Source organism: Crocodylus porosus, unplaced genomic scaffold, assembly GCF_001723895.1.
Source record: "Crocodylus porosus isolate Cpor-Errol unplaced genomic scaffold, CroPor_comp1, whole genome shotgun sequence".
NCBI classification, from domain to species: Eukaryota; Metazoa; Chordata; order Crocodylia; family Crocodylidae; genus Crocodylus; species Crocodylus porosus.
Window position 1 is genome coordinate 114,004,506 of NW_017728931.1, and position 23,075 is coordinate 114,027,580.

The following is a 23,075-nucleotide window of genomic DNA, read 5'->3' on the forward strand; positions in this document are numbered from 1 at the left end:
GTCCTGTTATTTTTTTGCAATTTTCATTACAATAGATTAATAGAACAATAGGGCTCAAAAGGACCTCAGAAGGTTGCCTAGGCCAACTCCCTACTCAAGGCAGGACCATCCATATCTACACCTTTCCAGACAAGTGTTTCTCTAACCCGATCTTGAAAATTTCCAAGGCTGGAGTTTTTGCAACATCTCCAAGTAAGTTATTCCAATCTTTACCTCCTTTATAGTTTGTAAGGTTTTGCATCACCTTGGCGTAAAAGGAAAGTAGGCAATTCAAACATGACTTGCTCTTGAAGAATCCTTATTGGCTTTTCACAATCATCTTGTTTTCTTCTGGGTGCTTTGAAATATGTTCTTTGATGACATCTCCATAATCTTTCTACGTATCATGGTCAGACTGACCAATTTATAATTCCTCAGTTCTTCCTTTTTCCCTTTCTTAACGAAGGGGACAATATTTGTTCCCTGAATTCTCCTCCTTCCTTTTCTTAAAGATGGGCATTATATTTGTCTTTTTTTAGTCACCTGGAACCTCACCCAACTACATGAGTTCTCAAAGAGCTGATGGCTTTCCAGTTAGTTCAGCCAAGTCCTTGAGCGTCATGAGTTTGTCACCACAGAACTTCCTATGCCATTCCGCTGCCCAACTAATTGGTTTAGGTTTCTCTGAAATTCTTTGAGTAGTTTACAGTTTTGACTAAATAAATTCTTTCAATCTGTAAGTTTTGCTACTTCTTTGCTCGCTACCTTTTCCATGTTGTTAATTACATTGGAACACTCTTTATTGCTTGTCATAGCAAGAAATGACCATATGTTCCTTCTAGCTAATTGTTCTTTAGCACTCCATACTCCTTGACAGTTTTGAGGTCTCATTGCATGACTACTTTTTTACCATAATAGTCTGTTGTGAGAGAATTTATAATGGATTTGTTAAAGTCCACATTAATTATATTGACCTGTTTATTTTTTCTACTGCTGTTTTTAAATGTTTAAAGAATTCTGGCTGTGAAGAGTCTAGGGGAAAATATTGTGTTGTTTGAGAGATCTCTTTACCAGTTTTGCAATTAACATCTTCAAAATAGGAGTTTGGGCATTGGTAGTTGATAATTAATTAAGCATTTTTTTATGATCACTCTTCTCATTATTTCATATTTTAGTACGGACTGCAGAAAAGCATGTCTACAAATTAGACACGTCTACAAATTAGACAAATTGTAGTGTATGAGATAGCTTTCCATTTTCCAAACACCTTCTCTTCCATAGATGAGCTGAATTTAGCAAATGAATATGTGGGTTTAATGATTTTTGAGAACAACTTTTAATTTCTGCTATCCAGAAAGACTCTTTCTAGCTTTTTATGAGTTTTGATCAGTAATGAATGTAGGAAATATTGAGTTAGAATCCTTCTAGTCAATTTCAGATTAACAAATAAGATTACAGTAAAATGAGTCTCCTGAACATGATTTCAAGACTTTTGTGACAGTATATAAGGAGCTCCCCTTCTATGTCACACCTTCCTTACACACTGGCTTATCAAAGTACCATAGCACCAAAAGTTCTTCTCTGTTCATGTTTCTTTTAATAGATCAACCAAGAATCACAGTGATCTGTTTAGAGAGCAGCAAAGAGGGCTGATTTGATATCTTCCTGTGTGTGGTAACAGATGTATGCTACTTTAATGAATTTTGCAGTGCAACACCACAGCTTCTGTTACATGCTTCCATAACTTCTGTGGTTGCTGCAAAAATTATAAGCATAAAGATGTGTAGTAGTGCCTGTTCAGTCAGCTGTTTACCTCATTTTGTTTGAAATGAAATTGTATTATATGCAGCACCACTTGTCACCATGAACTGGCAGGAGAAATGAATCTCCACTGAGGTAAAACACACAACAAGTGTGTATGCAGTTCCTGGAGGAATAATTGCTCAAGAGTGGGTAAACTTCTGTTTTTCCTTCAAAAAGTTTATTTTAAAAGGACTACAGCAATCCAATAGTGTTCTGAAGTTAGAGGATTACACTAACTGAAAGATTTCAGGTCTTAGAAAATGTTAGCAGATATACAGTAGTCAGATACCTGCATTTAAGCAGAAGTGTTCCTCCCAAAGGAGCTCTTGGTTCTAATATAAAACAAAAGTACACATGGCTTAACAAATACATGTTCCATCAATTCCAATCCAGTGCAGAAAAAAGCAGGATCATTTTAAAAAGATATCTCCAATATATATAAGTTTCTTTCCTGTTCTCCCACAGTGCCTAGCTGTGCAAAATAAAATACTTGATACAGCCATAAAAAAATCCAAAAGTGAATTGCTATTATCATTTTAAGAGCATCAGTATAAAGCATGAAAATGCCCATCTGTGAAGTTGCAAAAAAGGAAAGAATCCTTTAAAATAAGCTTTATGATCTGATTGTGACTTGTGAGTAATGGCTTGTACTGGAAAGCATACACCTGGATTACGGGACAATATGAGAAGCTTAAAACTTACGACTTGAAGTCAGATTTCTCTATGGGGAGGCTCAACTTTGACCCTCACCTTTCTCTGTTTTCAAGTGACTATGGTGTGTAAGAATATGCTCTAAGACAATATTGAATTTACATGGCCCTTCTGCAGTTATGTAACAGCAGAAGATCCTTTTTTACGTTCCTTTCCACACTTGCGCAGATCTGGCCATATTCTAGCACCAAATGCAATGAAAGTAGAAATCAGAAATCTGTGTTTTAAGATAAAGAAAGCCTCTAAGGATTAACATTTTGACTATCAATAAAGTGATTTATTAAGTGCTGAGAAAGCAGTTATAATGTTTTGATTAGCATGAAAAGTCATAGTTTTTAGTCAATTTTGCAATGTGTGAAGCTATTAAAATAATAAATGCATCAGTAGAGTAGTAGTAGGAGGGTACAGCATTAGGACAGCAATATTCAAGTATTCCTTAGCATGCAAACATACCAAAGAATACAGGACCTCTAGAATAGGATATTCTGTATAGAAAATATGAAACTTTTCTATGAAAGCAAACTAAACCTTAGCACTGGGGAGTGGAAATTGGGTCTCATTTCACAATGCTAAAACCTTAATCTCATTTGTAGCTCTAAGAGAAGTATTTGTCAACAAGGGAACACCTTGAGTCTGCCACACATAAAAGTGCTGCTGTATTAACAGGGTACATTCAGCAAAATGATAACTGGAAGTGCTGATAAATAGAAAATAGCTTAAATTATGCTGATGTATCTATTCCATCATCACAGCAGAATGCACACAGCTTAATTAGATTGTTTTCTGCTTGGCATCCAAAGGGCATTCCCTGCATCCTTCTTTTTTTTCTTTTTTTCTTTTTTCCTTTCAGTAAGCGTTTGGAGACACCTCATCCTTTTGAATGTATCAATGCAACAGTTTCACAGAAAATGAAACTTCAGTGTACACATGGCCATAAAGCAACTGGTCTCACACAAAAATAGAAAAGACACTTAAATACTCACAATTATTCGAACTATCCAGGCATTAGGTTTCATAAGGTACATCTAGACAAGACACTACAGCACTGTACCAATGCGCTATGGCACCACAGCATCTGATGGCAAAAACCATGATGTCACTGCTATGTCACTGTAGCAATGTGCTCCCACATTATAGCATGTTGCTATGACAATACAGCAGCCAAAAATAACTGCAGCTGGCATGGTGCAGTAGAGGCTGTTACTGCACTATCTTCTAAATGATGGTGCAGTAACAAAGGCACCATATGGCCATGTATATGCACACCCATATTCCTGCAACAGATGCAAGAGTCACCCTTTTCTGCCACACCAGTCTGTATATCATTCATTGCCTGAAAAGTTTCTAATCTCTGCTGTAGGGAAATGGTTTAGTACAGCGGTCACCAACCAGCTGATTGCAATCCACTGGTCAATCAGGGTGTCTTTGACAGTCAGTTTCAGTCTGGGAGTGCTGAGCTATCAGAAGCTCCATGATTGGGAGTGGTGGGATGCATGTAACTGGGCTAAGCTATATCCCCTGCCACTGGGGCTGGGGCAGGACAATTCCCTTCCACACCGTCCGCTACCAGGTGAGTGGGGCCCTGGCCGGGCTGGGTTGGCCCAGGGGAGTTGGAACATGGGTGGCTCATCCAGGCATGTGGGGGGTCTCCTGCTACTGCACGCACCCCAGTGGAGGCCCAGAGGGCACATGCTCCCCCCCAACCTGTGCATGGGGCAAGGCAGCTGCCTCAGGATCCTTATCAGCAGGGAAGTGAAAGCTACACCAAGTTGGCACCAAGTTTAAAACTGAGGTTTCCACATTTGCTTCCCTGGGAACTGGAAGTGGGGCTTCTCCACCAATGGGGCTGGGGAGAGGGGCAGGGCAGGGCTGAGTTCCAGCCAGGAGAGCTGTGCTGCACCCAGGGCAGAGGGGGCAGACAAGGTGGTGCTATGTCCGGGGGAGGGGGCTAAGATGGGGTGGGAGAGCCATGCGCCACCTGGCAGGGGTGGGGGCTCATGTTGGTTAGGGTAAGCTGGACTAGCCAGGCCAGGAGAGCAGTGCTTCACTATGCTGTGCCTTTGTGGGAGGCATTTCTTGGAGGGCCATGGGGGCTATAGCCTCCCCAAATTCGTCTTAGCACCCCCACAGTCACCCCTCCCAGTACCACTGCCCACCTGCAGAGACACAGTGCAGTGCTCCTGGCTTGGCCCAGCCCAGCTCCGCTGGCTCTCTGCATCTGTGTGGCTGCACAGGACAGCCAGGCAGCAGCTCCCTGCAAGTAAGTGTAATGGGGGCTGGGCAAGGAGTGAAACTGAGCTGCAGGCAGAGAGTGAAACTGAGCCAGAGGTGGCTTGCAGTGGGGGGTGGGGGGGCAGAGGGCTGTCTTCATGTTATTGAGAGTGGGGGAGGAGGGAGGTCCTGTGAGGGGAAAGTGTGTGTATGTGTTTGTGTCTGTGCACCGAGAGTGAGAGTAGAGTGTGCATACTTGTGTCTGTGTGTCCCTGTGAGTGTGTGCATTTGGCCATAGTGGGGCCAGGGAGCAGAGAGAAGAGGTAGGCATGTGCCCTTCTTCCCGGTGGGGTCCACCAAGCCTCCCCTGCCAGTTAGGAGGGAAAGGGGCCCCTCTCCTGCCATGAAGTTCGGGTCCCATAGTGGCAGGGGCCTCCAATTTTGTGTTGCCCAGGGCCCCACTACACCTTAATCTGCCTGTGCAAATGGGCCAACCCCCTAAAGAACAAGTTGTAGGATATAAGAAGCTCAGTGAGAGGCTAGTGTGGTTTTAGCACTCCATGTGGTAAATCAGCTGGCCACTAACCAGGTGAGGGTCATGGGAGAGGCCCAACAGACTGCATATCACCACCTGAGGCATGATGCAGATAAATCCCCAAGGCCTATGGGAGCTGCCCCAAGAGGGAGCAGGGTGGAACAAGTTGTTGATGCAAGAAAAAGACCCTGTGAAAGGGGGTGGAGTGTGAGATGCCCTAGTAAGAGAAGGGCAGTGTGAAAGTGCATGTGAAAGAGTCCTGACAAAGGACTAAGCTGGTCCGGCTTTTGGCTGGGGGTATAGTGTCATCCTGGATGCAATCTGTGAGCCATGTGCCCCCCCACTGCAAGCCACCTGTGGCTCAGTTTCACTCTCCGCCTGTAGGGGAAGTATGGAGTGGTGTATAGCACCTGCTGCCATTGGGGCATGTAATGGGTAGTCCCTTACATTTTCCACCAGTTATGGGAACAGCAAAGTCATGACAGGCGAGGCTGGGTGGACTGCCCCATACAGACAGGTGGGCAGATCGACTCAAGACTCAGTCCTGAGCATTCCCCCTGTCACAGTCATTGCACCACCTCTGGAGGAAGTTTATTCCACAGTCTGGACATCCTAACTGTGAAGAAGTTTTTTTTCTAGTGTTAAGCCTGAAATGCCCTTCCAGGAGTTTGTGGCCATTACTCCTGGTGATCCCCAAGAGTACCTTGGTGAACAGTTGCTCACTGAGCCCTTGATGTATTCCCCTGATGTAGTGGTAAGCTGCTACCAAGTCCTCGCTTAGCCTTCTCTTTTTTAGGCTGAAGAGGCTCAAGTCCCTCAGCCTTTTCTCATATGGCTTGCCTTGCAAGTCTCTGATCACATGGGTGGCTCTTCTCTGAACTCACTCAAGATTTTCCATGTCATTGTTGAAGTTCGGCACCCAGAACTGGATGCAGTACTCCAGCTGCAGTCTCACCAATGCTAAATAAAGTGTAAGAATCACTTCCTTGGTTTTGCTTGAGATGCATTGGTTGATGCATGCCAGAGTATTGTTTCCCTGCTGGCTACAGCATTGTGCTGATGGTTCATGTTCATACTGTGGACTAGTATTACCCCTAAGTCCCTTTCAGTCATGGTGCCAGTCAAATTGGCACCACTGAGCCTGTAAGTATGTTGGGGATTGTTTGTCCTCAGTGAGGACAAACACTTTATACTTCTCAATGGAGCACTTCATCTGGTTCCAATCCACCCAACATGCCAGCTGCTTAGGTGTGCCTGTATGTGCAGCCTATCATCCAGAGTGACCACGCTACCCCATAACTTGGTGTCATCCATGAACTTGGCCAGTGAGCTCTTCACTTCCACTTCCAAATCATTGATAAAGATGTTGAAAAGCACTGGACCAAGCACAGACCCCTGAGGGACACCACTGGCCACTTCTTGCCAGGATGACACCGATCCATTCATTAGAACTGTCTGGGTCCTACCCCAAAGCCACCTTCCTACCTACCTACCTGTCTAGCAGTTAAGCCTGCAATCTTCCAATTTTCCCATGAGAACATTATGGGATACCAGATCAAAGGCCTTTTGGAATTCTAGGTATACAATGTTGACCTCCTCTCTCTTATCCAGGTGGTGAGTTGCCTGGTCATAGAAGGAAATGAGATCGGTAAAACAAGACTTGCCCATGATGAAGCCATGCTGGCTGTCATTCAGAATCTTACCTTATACAAGTGTATTGCACATAGACTCCTTGGTGAATTTTTTCAGGATTTTCCCTGGGATAAAAGTTAGGCTAATTGACCTATAGTTGCCCATGTCTTCTCTCTTCCCTTTCTTGAAGATGGGTGCAACATTGGCCCTCTTCCAGTTGGAACAAGTGAGAATGTGAATGGGCTACAAAGGCTGTTTGGGGACTCCTGACATCTGTTCTGCAGACTTCAGGAAGTCATTTGGATGAAAAAAATTCCTGTATGCCTCTTGCTCACCTTTATCCTATGCTGGGTGTATCTATATGTGTCCTTTACTAGAAGTTGACTAATTAGCTCCACAGAAAAGCGTCACTATTTACATGTGTGCCCATACTAAGGCACAGTAAATTAACTAACTCTTCCATAAGATAGTACTGTTGAGGACAGTACTAACCTATGGCAAAGTAACTTACTTCACTGAAATGCATGTGTACAGGGGTGACAGGGGGTGACAGAATATAGTTGGTGACAGAGGCTGGCTGGGGCACAAGAGTGCTAAAGTTTCGGGACTGCCTGCTGCTTAGCCTTGCACTGCAGCACCCTAGTTCCCCAGCCAGCCCCTCTGCCACCTGACACAACCACCTAGAGCCTGAGGCTTTTCCACCCTGGCTGTAACTGCTGTGGTCCTGAGCACACATGTAAACGCTGCCCCTGGGCGTAATTTTTGGACTAGGACTTATTACATCACCTTAATGAAAATGGAAATCAGTTCTTAGATTAAAAACTTACCATTAGCTACAGTTTGGTTATGAATGCAAAAAAACACCCATGGTTCAATTATACATAATCTTCCAAGAGTTGTTCCATGTACCAACAAAAAAAAAGGTAGAAAGATAGGGAAATTGGATATGGCTGAACTTCTCAAGTAACAATCTTAACTTAGTCCCCCTATAGATATGAATAATAAAAATGTAGAAAAATAGAGCTAGAAGGGTCCTGAGGAGATCATCTAATCCAACCACCTGTTCAAGGCAGGAACATCTATGTCTAAACCATCCCAGCTAAGCATATGTCTAAGCTGTTCTTAAAGACTTCCAATGATGCAAGTTCCACAATCTCTTTAAGTATAAAAGGGGCCGCAATATATATTAATTCTGATAGTCTTAAATTACATGATTTCAAACTACTACAGGGCTTCTGCATTACAGAATGCATAGAACAAAACTTGATAAAAATAAACAGGTGTATAATTTTTATATTAAATCAAATTTACTGGATATATCTGCTCCCTGAATCAATTTATGCTTGAATGTTCCTTCTATAGTATCCCTAGGTGTTAAGAAAGTAAAGGTTTACGTCTGCTTCCATATAAGATTTCATAAAATGTCTTTAAAAATCCAGTGTCATAAAGCAAAAACTTCCTGCACCGGCAGTTTTATTTTTTGGTAAATGAAATTGATTCCCCTCATCTTGGCAGGGGAAATTCTGTATTCCATCCCTTATCCCATTTCCCAAGAGTGTACAGAGCCTCCAGCAGCAAAGAGTGTGAAGACAGCTGGTTATAGGTCTTCAGAAGTAATATCATCAAGCAAGGAAGCATAAGGAAATTATGCTGAAGCAGTCTTTGTGCTTTCTACTAAACCAAACTGCTGTTCTTTGTACAATAGGCTACAAACTTAAAATGTCACATGAAAACAACCTCAGGTTTTTTAAGTGGTGTTTCTGTTTTTCCAAAGATGCACTGAGCAGCATACGTGGTTTTGTTCCATTGGCATAATGGATAAATAGAGAATGAAAAAGCTAGGCCAGCCTGTTAAGAGTTGATTTTTTGAAATGTTTGTCAGCTGTAGCTAAGTGAGACAAGACTAGATCCGTAAGTGAATGTAGGTGTTGAATGTTGCAGTACCTGACTTTTAGGTGTCTTGTGCCTAACAGAATCTAACGTCCTGACAGGGAAAATGTAAGACACTCATTCTTTAGGGGCCTCCTCTTGCTATCATCCTCTGTTCTCTCCCCTTTATGTATTCTCACCTACCATGTCTTGATGTAACAACTAAGTAAGGAAGGCTGCCCAGAGAGCAAAGAGAGCTTTGGAAAACTGGACCATTTTCTGGTCCATGGCTCCCCTGGCCTTATCTCATTTTTACTGTAGCTGAACTTTCTAGCTTGCAGCCCACAGTTCAGGGCCACAAGTTTCTGGCTTAGTTTTGACCACACCCTTGCAACCTCAGGCTCCAGGCCTCTTGGAGTCCAACACTGGCATCTAGGGCCACAGGTTCTGTCTCTCTTGTTATGCTCCTGTCATACAGTCCTAGGCAAACTTTGTCCCTCTTAGCTCTGACCTCACTGTATGCTTTATCCTTTGTCCTCTCAACTGAGTCTTAAGTTTGGGGTGCCCCCAGTCACCCCTTTAAGTGGCCTTCGCCTCCCCTATGGTCATAATCCAGTCCTCCAGGGGAAATGAAAACTCCAAACCCAAGCACCAGTCCTGGCTCAAAGAAATGTCCCACACAGAGTTAATATTTCCCCTTGGTGGTGTGCCCCAAGTAACAGTAAAACAGAAAAGGTAGATTGCTTGTAGTGACAGAAAGATGGTGCAAGTAAAAGAACAGGGGGAGACAAGGCTGGGGGGGGGCAATGAACAGAACCAAGGACAGCAGAAACCAGGAAAAGGTACACTAGTGGGGCGGCAGGGGGGGTGTTAACTGGCAGCAAAGAGTGAAGGAGAAGAAAAGGTGGGGGGTCAGGTACCCCTATATACACTTCCCCTTCTAGTAATGGAGCAAGGGCCCCATTATTGTATCATAGAAAATTATGGTTGGAAGGTACCTAAGGAGGTCATCTAGTTCACCCCCTGCTTAAAGCAGGACCATCCCCAATTAGGTCATCCCAGTCAAAGCTTTGTTTAACCATGTCTTACAAATCTCCACAACCTCTCTGGGTAACTTGTTCAAGTGTTTTAATACCTTCCTAGTGACAAAATTTGCCCTAATATTTAACCTAAACTTCCCTTACTGCAACTTGAGACTGGTGCTCCTTTTCCTATCATTTGCCACCACTGAGAACAGTCTAACTTCATCCTATTTTGTACCCCTTCTGGCAGGGACAGGTTCCCACCCTCTACCATGCTCCCACAGAAACAGCTTGGTGGGCAGGGGAACTCACATGTCTGGGTCTGGACACACAGCATGGCTCAGGCATCAAAAAGAGCACAGCTGCTGGCAATCCTAGAAACACAGGAACCCGAGTTCTCATGAACCAGCCCTGATTGGCCTGCAGCATGTGGTGGGCAGTTTAAAGAGAGGACACCAAGGGAAATCCAGCATTTGGCACCCCCAGAAAGAAACCTGACCAGAATCAGCAGGGAGGGGGAGGAACTTGTAGAAGCAGCCCAACATGCTGGACCCTCAGGAGCTGCATAGAGTGAAAAAAGCCCTGAGGAGAGAGAGGAAGTCTTTTGCCTGAGAGAGATAAGTAACTGGGAAAAAAGGGGAAAGACAGAAGCCCAGGCTTGTCATGCAGGGGAAGAATCCCTGTGGGAGGCCGTTGGGGCCAGCTACCCCCCATCCCACCCCGCCCCGGGAGAGAAAGGGAGCAAATGAAAGAGGATTGGTTGCTGTCACAAGCCAAGACTGAGACTGCCAGCATAGTGAATAGAACCTTGCTGGTGAGTGAAGAGCCAAGCAGAGCCATGCTGCCAAGGGCAGAACAGACCCAGAAATGGGGAGATGAGACCTGAGAGAGGTACCAGTTAATTTTGAGTTAGGAAACAATTTAAGTTAGTGAGAAAGGATCTAGTTAGGAGCTCTACCTTTGATTTAAATCAGTCCGCACTAAGGAAAAGTAATAATAAGAAGGGAGGGAAAGAACTCTTAGCTGATCAATTTGATTTGCATTAAAAAGGGAGGTGGGGAAGAAACCTACAACCCTCAGAGTATAATGAAGAGGACTGAGGTGAAGCCCTCAGGACCTACAAAGGGAAGAACCCCAAGGAGTCTCGGAGAAGTAACACTTCTTTGATTTGAAGAGAATCTTCATGGAGCAACAGAGCTGAAGACGAGCCAGGACTAGCTACCACAATCTAAGGACTGGAGAGAGGGAGAGGCCTAGACCAGGTGTTCCTAACCACTGGGCCTTGGCCCGGTACTGGACTGTGGCAGGTTGGCTGCCAGGCCATGGTTTCCGCCATCGGCAGTCACATGCATAGTTAAAGCTGGGCAGCAGGGCAGCCCCGGGAGGGAAACAGCTGTGTGCCCCCTGTCCCACTTCTGCCACCAAAGCCACTCCCAGTGAGGTGCTGCCCATGCACCAGGTGGGCTGGGCTGGGCTGGGCAAGACAACCCCACCTGCGGCTGGGAGCAGGGGGATGCGGATGGGGAAATGCCCAGGGTGGAGGGCAAGGAGGTGGCTTTGCTGCTTGCTTCTAGGAACAGGCAGCAGAGCCCCTCCTTCCTGTGCAGCCACAGCTGAGTCCCATTGGGCCACCACCTGTGCAGTGCCCTCCCCTGCAGAGTTCTCTGCTGCCCCAACCTGATCTGATCCTCACAACCCCACCACCCATTAAAAAATAAATGTAAATATGTAAGTAAGATAGTTTGCTGGTTTGCAGTATCAAAAGGGAACCCCTGGCCTAGACTGTCTCCACTCTCCATTCACAGAACATACATTTAAGAGGAAAGGGGCAGGGTATAGGAGAGGTTGAAACCCTGCAGAAGATCTGTGACAAGATCATATGGATGTGCCAGCCAGAACATCCTCCCAGTCATAAATTCTATCAAGGTGTGGCAGGTAAGTTTTGGGGGATACCTTGCAGTCTGAATCACTTGGTGCTGTTCCAAGGCAAGAAAATATGACTCGCTCACACCTTCTTCAAGAAGTTAAAGGCTGCTATTAAATCTCCTCTCAGCCTATTCTTCTCTAAACTAAACAAGCCCAGTTCCCTCAGCCTGTCCTCAAAAATCACGCATCCCAGCCCTCTCATGATTTTTACTGTCATCTCCTGGACTCTCTCTAATTTGTCCACATCCTTTCTGTAATGGGGAGCACAAAACTGGACATAGTACTCCAGATGTAGTCTTACTGCAGAACAGATGGAAATTATCACTACCCTTGACCTGAAGGCAATACACCTGCCAGTCCAGTCCAGCATGTCCTTAGCCTTCTTGGCAACAAGGGTACAATGTTAGCTCATATTCATCTTTCTGTCCACTGTAATCCCCAGGTCCTTTTCTGCAGAGCTGCTGCCCAGTCAGACCCCAGAGTATACAAATGCATGGAATTGTTTTGCCCTAAGTGCAGGACTTTGCACTTGTCATTGTTGAATGTCGTGAGATTCCTTTTGGCTCAATCCTCCAATTTGCCTAGGTCACGCTGAATCCTAGCCATACCCTCAAGCATATCTACTATTCTCACCAGCTTGGTGTCATCTGCAAACTTGCTGAAGGTGCACTCTATGCCATCTTTCAGGCTGTTGATGAAGACATTAAACAAAACCAGCCCCAGGACCGACCCCTGGGGCACTCCACCTGATCACAGCTACCAACTAAACATCAAGTCATTGATTATTACCCCCTGAATCTTGATGCTCCACCCAGTTTTCTATCCACCTTACAGTCCATTTATCCAGCCCATACTTCCTTAGCTTGCCTGTGAGAATGTTGTGGTAGATCATGTCAAATCCCTTGCTAAAATCAAAGTATACCATATCCCCCGGTCTCCCCAAATTCACAGAGCCAGCCACCTTGTCCTAAAAGCCAATTGGATTGTTCAAGCATGACTTGCCCTTGGTGCATCCTTGCTGACTGTTCCTAATCATCTTCTTCTCCTCCAAGTGCTTAGAAATAGACTTCTTAAGGATATGCTGCATAACTCCAATCAGGGACTAAAGTAGGGGCTGACTGGTCTGTAGCTCTCTCGATCCTCCTTTTTCCCCTTTCTTAAACACTGGCACTATGTTTGCCCTCTTCCAATCATCCAGAACCTCTCCTAATCACCATCAGGTTTCAATGCTTATGACCAGTGTCTCTGCAATCTTGTCAGCCAACTCCTTCAGCACCGTGGCTGTTTCCCATCCAGCCCCGTAAAATGTCCAGCTTTTGTAAACAATCCCTAACCTGTTCTTTCATCACTGTTGGCTACTCAGTAGGGCTGTGCGAGGCTTTGGACAGAGCTTCAGATCTGGAGAAGCTTTGGGTGCTTCAGGTTCCAAAGCAGCATGTCTGGGTCAAAATGCTGGCCTCATTAGGCTTCCTGAAGAACTTCGGAGCTGCCTCAGAGATCCGGCCATAGGGTATAATGGGGAAACAATAAAATGTCTATAACTTTGTTGTTTTTGTTCTATTTTGATAAATTTCTTGGAGGTGGTAGATTCTGCAGAGAGCATGAAGCCTGCTAAGTTTCAAGAAAATTGGTGCAGGGGTCTGGGGGAACTGCACCCCAAATTCTTAAAAGCAAAACTCATGTTATGTCATGTCTAGGCATTACAACATAGCGGGGGATGAAAACTGAAGGGGTGGTAGCCTAGGCTGAGGCCACAAAGCCTGCCAAGTTTCAAGAAAAGTGCAGAGGTCTGGGGGGAACTGCACCCCAAATTCCTGGGGCGTGGGAAACACTACTGCAGGCCTGGCTGCTAACCTACTGTGTTACCAGCTACCAATCAATCATGATTCACTCAGGGACCAGCTCAATACCCAGGACCTAGCTACTGTAGCCAGTTAATTGCCATCAATTAGCACTGACAAAACCAGACTAAGGAGAGGAAAGAATCAAAGCAGACAATCAACTGCCCCAAGACGGACACAGTCAGTCCAATAAGCACCCATGGCACGAGTTTTGTCTGTCAGCAGCCAGGAGTGCAGGGCCCCAGAACTGCCCTGCACTGATCTCCTCAACAGCTGGCAGGCATTGTGGCCGCAGCAGGGGCCACCATCCCTGCAGCTGTCATCCTGCTGCGCCTTAACACACACAGGGTCACCCATGTCAAGTGTTTTGCTTGTCCACAGCTTCAGGTACAGTTCCCCCCAAACCCCTGCACTTATCTTTTTGACACTTGGCAGGCTTTGTGGCCTCACCAGGAGCTACCACACCTGCAGTTTTCACCCCCCTGTGGTGTAACACAAAACCATGACATGAGTTTGATTTTCAAGAATTTGGGTAACATTTCTCCCCAAACTCCTCCACTGATCTTTTTGAAACTTGCCATATTTTATGCTCTCAGCAGAGGCTACCATTCCTGCAAGTTTCATCCAAATCAGACAAAAAACAACAGTTATAGATATTTCATTGATTCCCCCATTATACCCAACGGCTGGATCTCAGAGGCGGCTCCGAAGCTTTGGTGTCCCTTTGGCTAGATCAAGGCAGAAACCCAGTCTGGAGCTCAGTACAATCAGTACTTAATTGCTTATTTAAAAAAAATGCTGGGGTGACTGTAAAGACATTAAGTCTCTTTCCTGCTAGCTTTGTGCACAGGAACTTTTGTATACTTGTATTTTGGAAGAGAGTTATTAACTGCCTGTGAGTCTGGACCCTTAAATTCTATTCTCTGTTCTGACTCTTTACCTTAAGCGAGTCACTTTGGATTTCCATGACTCTACTTACTCATCTGTTGTAAAATGGGTGTAATTAAACTTCCTTCAAAAGGATTTGGTTACCAGTCTTGGCCACTTTCAGTGGGACTAGTCTAAATTACAGAAGTATGTCTAAAGCAGAAGGCCTCAGAGCCAATGTTAAGTGTCAGTAGAGTGAACCTTTGCAGATATTACATTTAGCTGGATCAGCAAAAGAAAGTAAATAATTAGGATGTCCAGTTAAACTAGTAGTGAAAACAAATTAAACAGAGCAAACTGCTTGAAAGGACATATTATTAAAAAAGGTCTTAAAATGGATAATCCAAACATGATATACTATACTGTTAGTTTAAAATGTTAGTAGTAGTGATTGATGTAACCACATTTATTGGTTGTAGTTTTGCTACAATAAATATTTTTGTATTAAGTTTTTAGATAGGTTCTTAAAAACAAACCAGCTTTGTCAGTGAAGGCCATAGGCTAAAATGAAAAGCAAATAAGGTAGTGGCAAGCAACATTCCAAAATGGTAAAGGAAAGAGATAAGAAAATCCTTCCTTCCAAAAAACTGTAATTTTGAAAAGGATATAAATCCCATCTATAGAAGATTGAGCCATATATACTGTTCACACAAAGGCTTTGGCAAAGGATTGACCAGGATAGGCCAGACCAGCAAACTTGACCAATGCATGAACTCTTTACAACAGAATGTGGCATGTGGGCCAGATATGCACTTTTGTCAGGAGTTGGTAATGGCAAATCGCAGTGCAAGGTGTAGGATAGTCCAGCACCAGAATAAGGCTGGAACAAGGACAGCCAGATCAGGCTATGAAACAAACCCATGATACAGGACAACTTAAGATATTCAAAAGACTGGTGGAATGTAATATTTGTAATTTATTTTTACCACTGTATAAAAGGACAACTAGAAAGTATGGGAACTTTGTATTGGCCTAGATGAACCTATATGGCATTGTGTCAATACCTTGTCCAAGGCATATATATAAGTTAACACCTTGTCTTTCAAATCACAGGTATGTTAGGGACATGTCTGGTAGACAGTAAACCTGGCTGAGCCTTTGCCACTGAACTGATCCTGTGTTCATTCTTTAAGACAAAACTAGTGTTGGGATCTCCTTGCTGCTAATTTTTTGCTGGCACCACAGTTTCCCAGACTTCAACAATGACAACACATCAATGACACCCAACAAGGATAGGAACGATGACAACTGATGCCTTCTCAGACTATAAAATATGGTTCAATTTGAATCCCAATTCTCAGTGAAACAACAACATTTAAGTAAACCAATCATGGAATGTTTGTTAGAACAAGCCATTTATAAATACAGACAGGGTGCAGACAGGAGGCAAATCGGGAGAGTTTAGTAAATCCAAGAAAACCTGCTGCCAGTCTGCATGCCATTTTTCTCTTCTCTCCTAAATCTCTCTGGGAGGCATACATGAAAATCTATAGTGAACCATCATGTATCATCAAATGGGCATTGGGATAAGTATTTAGGTTCATGCTTTTGGATGGAAACAATGAAAGGTTAGGCTGGATCCATCTCTTGACTCTTTTATCAGTAGGCAACCTACCTTTTGTCAGTAGGCAACCTGTAATCCAAAAAACAGTTCTGTGAAATGCAATGGGTATCTTTAAAGAACACCAAAACCATTTTGTGAAATGGTACAAACTAGCATTATGATTGGGACTTTTATTTATTTATTAATTTATATTGTGCACACCAATTACTCTTTGGCTAACTTCATAAATCACAGTAGGAAAAAGAATCTCTTTGGGGCATTTAGTTTGTGTCAGGTTTAGTAGCTGGAATGCAGCACATCTTTTGTATTGTGTAAACATGCAAAGTGATATGACCAATTTACAGTATCTAAATTCTATTCTGGCCTCCTGCAGATAGCATTAAGTGCTCTCATCTTGTTTTTGGCAGGGTAGTCCATCTCTCCTTATAGCGGTTTCTCAGCTGAAATAATGTAACAGACCATCACAAAACCAAATGTTCACTATGGATTTTTCTCCTACTGTTCCTGAACAACATTTGCGGCAAATTTGAATGGTAGGGGGTCAGTCTATCTTTACTTGATTTAATTCTGAGTCATCTACTGTAAAACCTAATGAAAACTCCATATTATCATCATGTTGTAGAGAACCATTCAACAACTTGAGCTTTTAACAAAAGTTCAAAATTATTAATAATTTCTGGTATAAACTAGTCAATGTAAACAAGTTTTTCCAGCTGATTAGAAATAAAAACTTAGGGAAATGCATTTTTTTCTTATGCTTCTTCCATCAGATCTTCTCTCCCCTACGTTCAGGGAAATATAAAGAAAATGAAATGACAAGTATAAAACATGATTGCACCAAACCCTCAAAATTACAAGAATATTAGTAGATTCATTTACTAATACATTTCTTATTATTCTCCACTCTGCTTTTCTAGGCTACTTTGCCTTTTTGGATAGATGGTAACCTTCAGTGACTTTCCAGTCAAAAAATAATATGATTACCTACTTTTTGACCTAATGAGAAATGTATCCTTTAGCCATCTGCGAAGGGTTCTTGCACAGTTTATAAAATGTCATTATCTCTGGAGACTGTTTACTTAACCTAAAAAAGGGTAGCCACCTCCACTGAATCACTGGCCAATTGGGCATGTCCTAGCCTCATTTTTTCTGCATCTGATAAGAAGTTCAAGAGCACTCATTGAGTTCATTGTCACTTGACTACCTTGCTTGAATTTATTAATAAATTAAAATTGTAATAGTCAACATAGGTGTTGATCCAGATTTCATTTGATACCATCAGAAACACACAAATCACCTCAAAGGACTGAAGTAACAATCAGATATTCACAAATTTTGACAAATTTAGTTTAATAATATTATTGATCTTCAGCTGAAGTACAACATACTTTTAGACAGACATCATACAGGCATGAAACAATTTAAACCACTTTTGCATTAGTATCAGAGAAAAACACCGCTCCTATTTTTTTAAAAATTCTGTTCCTTTTAGCTTATTCTCTTTTATGGAGCACACCACCAAAAACTATTGGTGAAAACAATAGTTTGATTACATCCTTACTATTTGGTGGTGGCAACCAGCAATCCTCCTGGATCATGGTATATACAGGAAGGCCACCCAGACCCTTCATGCAGATGCCTGGGCAGGAATTTTTTAAGGACTGGAGACTGCCCAGATCTTCCATCCTCTCTTTAGGGCACTGAGACAGAATCCAAAGACTAGACCAAGTCCATATGTTAAGTGCCTTCATGGCTGTAGTTGTATAAGTGTCTGGGAATTGAAGCCAGGTCTCCTGTGTGGTAGACAAGGATTCTTCCACTGAACAACAGGGGGCTTCTGTCAGCAGCCTTAAGTAAGGTCAAAAGGAATGTGACTTTCAACAAGAGCTCTCTGGAGAAAATAAACTGTAGAGGATGTACATTGAGGCAACAATCATCCTTTAAGTCAATTTTGGGGACAGTGGATGGACAATCCAACTTATTAAACTGCAAGTGACTGTCTGAAGGCAAATGATGCGTTGCATATATTGAAATGAGAATTCCACATGTAAGCAGTAAGGGCACTTGTAATACAGACTTGACTTGGGGACAGTCAAGCAGAGGGCAACAAAAATGGTGAGGGGTCTTGGGCACATGACTGATGTGAAAAAGCTGAGGGAAATGGGTTTATTAAATCTAGAGAAGAGTAGACTTAGAGAAGATCTAATAGCAGCCTTCAAATATCTGAAGGGCATTTCCAAAGAGAATGGAACTGGACCGTTCTCAGTGGTGACAGATGACAGAACTAGGAGCTGGGGTCTCAAATTGCAGCAAGGAAATTTTAAGTTAGATATTAGAAAGATATTGGGAAGAATTTTCTTACTAGGAGGGTAGTAAAGCACTGGAACAGGTTACCCAGAGAGGTTGTGGAATCTCCATCCTTGGAGGTTTTTAAGGCCCAGATAGGCAAAGCTCTGGCTGGGATGATCTGGTTGGGGATGGTCCTGCTTTGACCAGATGAGCTCCTGAGGTCCCTTCCAACCCTAATTTTCTATGATTCTATTTTGTCTATTTTTAATAACTGCTGCATGACAGATGACAAACATTTCTACTAAGTACTCCAAAATCTAAAAATTGTTTTCTTTTTGACATTCAGTACACATGGCTCGAGTAGTTTCCTTCTACTTTAATTCCAATATTAGAAGTGTAAAAATATGGGTCTTATAGATAGCATTCTATTCTTTTTTGGTTACCTAGGAGACCAGTTATAGTCATCTATAAAATATTGTGTGTAGCAAAGTCTCAAAAAAGCCACTTACACGTTGGTTGACATTCTGTTCCTGGGCATCTAGGCTTATGTATATAGATAACTATGCACATCTATGTAGTCATGCAGACTGTGGATGTGCAGTTAGATTATGAACATACACTCCTTGTGAATGTTTAGTGTCCTTCAATCCCCATAAGTTGACCTAAACCTATGACTCAGAAACAAAAAAAAAGAAACAGAAAGAAGAGGTATGGCCCTCTTTTGCATCAATAGCTTAGTGGTGATGGCAGTTACATGGGATGCTGCAGGGTTCTATTCACCCAGAAAGGGTTTAAACAAGGAATGCCTTCTTATTCCCTGAACAGCACTGTTACTACCACACTGCAAGTCATCTGTTATACATACCGTTCTCCACTGCTCCATCTGAACATTAGCTAGTAACATACTCATTAAAAAAAAAATGAATGGAAGGCAATACCCAGGGGAATCTTCTGCCGCTTTGGGAATAAGAGCTCTGGTTAGAATTCAGAATTCCTCCCTTCCAAGCCAGATCATGTTACTAGCTGTAGACAATCATGTTGGCCAATAGTCGGATGTATGACAATGGGGATATACCTTTGAAGGTTATCTAAGCTGTCAAGAAAAGGCTAAGTGAAACAATGAATTTAATATGTATATAGGATAATGGGGGGTTGGGTTTTTTAAAAAACCTTTTTCTCTACTTGTTCTATATGCATAATAAATCACACTACATTTCAATTAAACTATTATCTGTCACAGCAATTTCATACTGATAAATTTCTGGACACAAGTATTAGGGACCCTGCTAAATTAATGCAGTTAATAAGCATGGGATACTGTAGCCTTGTGACCCAGTCTTCAAGCTATCTTTAAAAAAGGCACATTCCACTGTAGGAATAATGGAGATAAAGTTCAGAAATATGTTTTAAATCAAGATCTCCTTTCTAAAAGATGTTATGTTTTAACCACAGGTGATTAAGCAACATTCAGAAGTCACTGGGTGAAGGTCTGTTCATGTGTTAAGCAGATATGAAGACTAAATTGTCATAAAAGCCTCTCCTGGTGTTACATTCTGCATACCAGAAAGATGCTGAAATGATTACGTGGCTCTGAGAGATAAATTTTACTATAGGTACGATTTTATTTTTTCAGATGACCCTGATACTGAATACTACAATGTATTTGTGTTACTCATATTAGTTATGATTAATTTAGTGTCATGTACTGGAGTTATTCCAGATTAATACCATATTTACTCAAATACAATACAAGATTTTTTTTCCTCAATCAGCCTAGGATGCTCCTCCCAGGAATGACAGATTTGTTCTTCTTGTATCACATCTGCTAAACAGTCACACATTCTCTTAGCCAATATCTTTGCCATCAATTTGTAGTCTACATTAAAAAGGGTTATTAACCTCTAGTTGTCTAATATGTCTTCTTTCCCCTTCAAAATTACCACATACTCTGCAAAGTCCATCCCTATCTCCCCACACCCCATTATTTCCCAGTATGTCTCTATTGTATCTGTCCCCAGCCATTGCCAACATTTTTCATAGAATTCCACCAAAAGTCCATCTATTCCTGGCACCTTCCCTCTCTTTCAAGCTTTTAAGCAATTCTTTACCTCTCTCACACTTAAGTTCTCCAGTTTTTGTTTCTTTCCATCCAGCGGCAATGCATAGGGGGTACACGTGGGTGTGCTTATACTCTCTGAGTGTGGCAGTGCACCCCCTACAAAAAGGTGCCACCAACAAGGTGTCTGTGGGTGGTGACCGCTCACCACCCCACCATCGACACCACCAACAGCATCTGCAGGCAGTCCGTGATTGCCACTGGTACTGCTGACACTACTGATGCTGCCAGTGGTGCCTGTGAGTGACCGCCGCCTCCTGGTTGGCACTCGCCACTCACCACTCCCCCATCTCTCCCACGCCAGTAGTAGTACCAGCGGCATCTGTGAAAGCTCTATGCTTACCACCACTGCGCTCCCACCGCCATGTTCCTGCCACCGCCAGTGCAGCTATGCCCCCCCAGCTGCTAGGGGCATACATCATTCATGTTTCCATCTTCTATTCCTTCCTTTATTCTCTCAAGGAACACCTTAATTTTTCCTCCATCCGCTCCTCTTCTCTTATACAACATTTTATAAAACTCTGCCATCACATCCAACATCTTTGCCTATAGGTGGCAGAAGGCCAGGGATATCAAGGCTTAGCCCCCCCCAAAAAAACAGGGCATCAGGTAGGGTTTGCAAGGCAGCCCAACTGCAGAAGATGGGCGGTTGCAGCAGGGGTGGGGAGGGCCATGCACACAACAGTGAGGAAAGGAGTGGAGCTGGGGCAGGGGCATGGCACAGAGATGGGAGTGGCTCATCTGGCGAGTATGGGAACAGGGGGTGGAAGCTCCTGCTGCTACGCACACCCCAGGTGAACCCCCAGATCTATGTGTGGGGCAGGGCTGGGGTAGTGCTGGGCTCTTCACGGCAGGGAGATGGGCCAGGCTGTGCTTGGGGCGGACAATGGCAGCACTGGGAGGGGTATTATGCATGGGTAGCAGCCACCCTAAAATTCTCTGTATCCCTCCCAATCCCCCCTCTTCCAGAACTGCTGTCTGCCCCAAGCACAGTGCAGCCCAACGACCTGTTGGGAAGAGCCCAGTGCTACCCTGGTCCCAGCCCTCAGCAGTAGGCCACCCTCACCCCGTGTAGATCCAGGGGAGCCACCACCTCTTCCCTGCACTGGGCACCCTCAAACAAGTTGCTCACAGCTGTGTCCTGCATTCCACCCTGGCTGTACAGGGCCTTCCCCTGCCCCTGCCCCTGCCCCAGCCCCAGCCCCAGTCCCAGCCTCACTCCCTCCCTCACCAATGGACCATTGGAGTGGGGGAGGGGCTCAGATCAAGGCCCCAGTGGTAAGGGAGAGAGCAGCACATAGGCAAGAGCAGGGGCTGGGCTGAGTGAGGCAAATGGAGGCGTGGAGCATGTGCCCCCCAACATGTACACAAGGCAGGGGCAGGTGCCATTGTGTACTGCACTTTGAGCCTCGCTGCCATTAGAGCCACATGACGCCACATGTGTGTGGGGCAGCTGCAGCAGGGAGGAAAGTGTAGCCTGAAGTGGCAGCCGCCTCCGCCCTGTGCACAGATCAGGGAGGCATGTGCCCCCTGGGCCTCCACTTGTCCTACTACCTGGCTTGGCTGGGGCCTCACTCACCCCAGCCCCTGTTCCTTCCTGTGCCCTGCTCCCTCTCTCACCACTAGGGGCCTTGAGCTACCCCTATCCCCCATTCCTTCCACCATAGACTTAACTTGGGGGGGCACACCCTCATGTGCACGTGCACTCAGTGCCCCCCACCCCAAATTTTCTCCTTCCACCTATGTCTTCACCCTCTCTTCTATTTGGATTCCTTCTGCAGTTCTGCTTTGAATGCCTTCCTTCCTTTCCTCCACTCCATTGAAAAATACTTACACCATCCTTCCCCATTCTCCACCCAAGGTGCTTAGGTCAAAGAGTTTTTCTTATCCATTTTCCTTTTGAATTATTCTTTAGCCCATTGCTTTATGTTCTCTACTTCTTCTTTCACTCATACTTCTCTTACTGGGCACATCTCGCTTGTTTCTATGGTGGCAAAGCATTGGCAGGCCCAAACCATGACACTGATGCTACTGTGCAATAGCATTGGAAACAACCCATGCGGCATCAGGACTGTGGAATAATGTTGGTTACTGCTCAATCTGGTGCACGTGTAGATGTGCCCACTGCTTCCTTTAATAATTCCTGCTTTCTTGCCTGAAGTTCTTTTAGCTCTTCTGCCCTATTCCTCTCTTGTCTTCAGACGATATTTCTGAAAAAAATCTCTTAGATTCATAGATTCATAGAGTTGGAAGAGACCTCAGTGGACCATCTAGTCTGACCACCTGCTCCTGGCAGGCAAGAAACGAGTCACCAACCCTGGGGTCATGTGATCCCAGCCAGGTGCCTGTCCAGTCTCCTGTTGAAGACCCCCAAGGATGGGGCAAGTACCACCTCCCTTGGGATCCCATTCCATATTCTGGCAACCATGACCATGAAGAACTTTCTCCTAATTTTCAGCCTAAACCTTCTCTCTAGTAGCTTATGGCCATTGTTCCTTGTCATTCCAGGGGGTGCACTGATAAACAGATCATCACCTACTTCACGTTGCTCTCCCCTTATGAATTTGTATGGCGCCACAAGGTCCCCTCTCAGCCTTCTCTTGGAGAGGCTGAAGAGGTTAAGGTTCCTTAGCCTTTCCTCATAGGGCCT